Consider the following 4,081-nt stretch of genomic DNA (forward strand, 5'->3'; position numbering starts at 1 on the left):
TTCAACCAGTATATCTACTATCTTCTACATTGTGACCTAAATGCCACAGTAATTCCAATTTATTTTACTTTTTAAAAAATTTCTCTCTTAATGTTTGAGGTTGGTGTGTGTGTGTGTGTGTGTGTGTGTGTGTGTGTTTACAAAGATCAGAGTACATTATTTTTCTTCATTTAGAATACATCTTTCAGGTCATTGTAAGTTGTGGCTAATGGCATAAGTATCTTGCTATTTTAAGAATGAAACAGAGAAAGATATTTGTGCATGTATCACGGTTGCTTTATTAGTCTGTAGTTGAACACTGAACTTCGATTTATATATTGGCTGTTGTTGTGAATGATGTGAATAACAATGAACTACAGATACATTTGAATTACCCAGAGAGAAATATCACATGATTGGTGGGGCAGATGATATTTTAACTTTGGAGTTCTATAGAAAACTGCATATTACTTTCTGCAAGGAGAACACTAATCTGTATTTTGAAGAAGAGTGTAGAAAATCTCCTTTTCTCCACACTCTCACCAACATTATTACCTTTGTTAAAGGTAATAAAGTGCCGGTTTTTGCTATGTGCAGTACCCCAGACTGGCCTTAGACTTATCCAACCTCCTAAATGCTTGGAATTAAAATCTTTTGCCACCACACCTGATTCCTTTGATCTTTTTGATAAAAGTTATAGTAGTTATGAAGTAGTATCATAGTAATTTTGAATTACATTTCTCTAATGACTTCTGCTCACAAAACATTAAGCCAGCATAGGAGTTGTATTAAACAACTTTGTAAACTTACTGGCGATTTTTCAGGGCTTTAAGAAGAATATGTCTATTCAGAACTTTTGTCCATTTTTAATCTAGTTTTTTGTTAATCTCATCTTTAATCTCTCTATACAAAATCAATAATTAATTCAAAGTAGTAGAAAGGAAAAATATTAAGCAACTCCTATCATTTTCAATTATCAATAGCATGATATTTCTTAATCATTTTCTGTTGACGCTTGAGACTATATAACTCAATTTAGTCAGACTTTTTACAAGGCTGTATGTGTTTTATTTATTTTACATTGATTGTTCTTTCCAAAGCCTGTATGTCTAATTTCCCTTGGTTTCTTTCAGTCTCAATTAGTTGAGGTGTCAAATGAAGAATAAATGGAAGGAAGCAAACAAAAAAATAATATAGTTCATCTCATCTGATGATACCTCTACAAGAATGAGGAAAGAGTTGATCCAAGGACCTATGATAGGACATCAAAAAGAGAATTCATTTTTCTAGGTCTTTCTTATCTTTGTGATGTAATTTAAATAATGTAAAACACAATTTACTACTAAGATACTTTTATGTTTTATCAGTTTTGCACATTTTCATAAGGACTTCACCTCAGTCTACAACATTCCTTCATCATTCTGTCCCTGATATTTTTACACACATAAGACATAAGATAACCAGTTTGATTTACAGCATGAGAAGTTATCCACCTGGCTTCCTTGGAAGCAGAGCATGGTCAATAGATAACATTACTTCTGATTGCTCACTACATGTAATGGTTTCTGTAATACTTATCACATTCTTTTTAGTATTTTAAAAACTTCTGGCTAAACTCAAACTCATTCATAGACGTTTGTGTTAAGTATTTCACAAGTTTTATTTCCCTTAATTCTTAAGATAACATTTTCTATAAAGCTAATGTTATTACCATTTTAGTGTTTGGAAAAATTGTAATTAAAGGCAGTAAGTGCATGGCTCAAACACACACTTTGAGCAAAGAAATGAGTCAAAGTTTCCAAAAGTCTTTCAGCAATACACAAAAGGTAGGTAAAATCTCTCCATTCTCTTACACTCTCAATTCAATATTCATATTTCCAAGAAATAATAGCATAGCAATTATTGCCCATGGTGATAGTTTTCTGTTACATTTGGTCTTCAACACAGATTGTGTTGGTGACATTGGGTTATCATGCACAGAGCTGAGCTTATAAGAGAAAAATTTCTTCAGTCCCATAGTTCCTGTTTCCTTTTTAAAAAGTACTAAAACTTTTAAATATTTTCACTTATTGTGTTAAGAATCCAAAAAAACGAAAAAAATTTGCATATAATCACTCCAAAATGCTTTAAAAATAAATGATAAAACAGGACCCCGTGAAGTAAACTTTCTTCTACTTTTAAAATTATTCTAAAAGACTTGCGCTGGTTGGTCACATCTGTAAACCTAACTATTCGCCATATCAACACTGAAGCTAGAGATCTGTGGGTAACAGTTGGAAACCAATGAGGGAAAAATAAATTCATAGGATTATTTTTCAAAAATTTCAATGAATTAGCAACAGGCCAGGAATGGAGATGTAGCTCATATAGTAGCTCACCAATCTAGAGAGGAAAGGCCTAACAAGACTTTGAAGCACTGATTTCAAACTCTGAGCACACCAACATACATGCAATTGGATGAGAACACACGCTCTTGCACACACACACACACATTCAAAATACCTTCATATTAGTGTTTTGCATTAATTTCTTTGTTAACAATATTATATGAGTAAAATAAAGGAAATAAACTCTTCCATCTCAGAACATGTTATATGTTTTCTATTGTAAAATTCTGTACACAGGGGTCACATTTACATGAGCAAGGTAATGAGTACATTTCCTAACATGCATTGTTACCTCCTCCTTTATGTTCCCCTACCATCCCTTCCCTCCCACCTCTACAAGCACACTCCCCTCCCTAAGTACACTTCCCCTGCCTAAATTGTAAAGTTCATTTTTCATCATAGTGTCTTGTGCATCTCATTGTTATAATGGGTCAACCTGTATCCCTATTTAAGCATCTTGTTTTTTTTCCTTTCCCTCCCCAAATTAGAGGAACGTATATACAAGATATGGGCGCACCAACTTCAAATACAGTGTAAACGGGTTATAGCATGGGGGAGGAACATATAAAGAAACAAAAAAAACACATCACCTGTTATAAGTACGTTAGAATCAATAACAAGCAAGAGAAAACCACACGTGTGTTCCTATCTTGGGTTTGATTTGCCTAATCTGGTCATATGTGCAAAGCTTTTAACCTTTTCTGCTTATCTCAGACATAAAATAGTTATTAAAAATTAAGGAAAACATAGGGCCTATGTTTCTTTGGATCTGACTTACATGACTTAATATTTTTTTCCAAGTCTTTCCATTTTCTAACAAATTGGGCGATGCCATTCTTTCTGAGGGAGGCATAGAATTCCATTGGTATAAATACCACATTTTCTTGATCCATTCATCTACTGAGGGGCATCTGGGTTGGTTTCAGATCTTAGCGATGGTAAATAATGCTGCAGTAAACATAGTTGTGCTGGTAGCTTTAGTGTGGTCTTGTTTGTGATCATCTGGGTAAATGCACAAAAGTGGGATTCCTGGGTCATAGGGGAGTTCTATGTGGAGTCTTTTGAGGAACCTCCATAGTACTTTCCAAAGGGTTGAATAAGTTTACACTCCCACCAAGAATGCAGTACAGTTCTCTTGTGGCTACATCCCCTCCAGCATCTGTTGTTGTAAAAGTATGGAATGGTTCAGGAATTTGCCTGTCATCCTTTCTCAGGGGCCATTCTAATCTTCTCTGTATTGTTCCAATGTTAGAGTACTTGATGCTGAATTGAGCATAGAACATTTTTTATATATAAAGTGTAATTTATTTTCTTAAACTAGACAATTCAACAAAAAGTAAGCTCAAAATAATTGCCATGAAATTTTAGAACCATGTACTTCTTACATAAGCACACATTTAAGAATAAAGACTGACATGTCAAAAACAAAATAATTCCAGATATTTGTTGTTCAAGAGATGTGTAAGAGGAGGAATTCAATTATTTTATACAAGGCACCTGTCATAATGAACACTGAAGCAAGTGTTAAGGTTTTTTTTTTAAGTTTTAATGTTTTAAACATATTTAATTTTGGGAATTTGCTTATATATGCCAAAACTAGGACTGTTTGGCAGGACATAAATTTTTTTGGGGGTGGGAGTCTGCGAGTGGGGCCTGAACTCTGGGACTGGGCGCTGTCCCTCAGCTCTTCAGCTCAAAGCTACTGCTCTACCACT

General features: G+C 34.1%; 1 non-coding gene across 1 annotated transcript; it reads right to left on the minus strand.

Moving 5' to 3' along the window:
• Positions 1–3,535: 3,535 nt before the first annotated feature.
• LOC122114722 lies at positions 3,536–3,638 on the minus strand. Its single transcript, XR_006148613.1, has one exon. It is a non-coding gene; the product is annotated as a U6 spliceosomal RNA (small nuclear RNA).
• Positions 3,639–4,081: the final 443 nt, after the last annotated feature.

This window comes from Dipodomys spectabilis, unplaced genomic scaffold, assembly GCF_019054845.1.
Source record: "Dipodomys spectabilis isolate Male_0828 unplaced genomic scaffold, ASM1905484v1 ptg000108l, whole genome shotgun sequence".
NCBI classification, from domain to species: Eukaryota; Metazoa; Chordata; class Mammalia; order Rodentia; family Heteromyidae; genus Dipodomys; species Dipodomys spectabilis.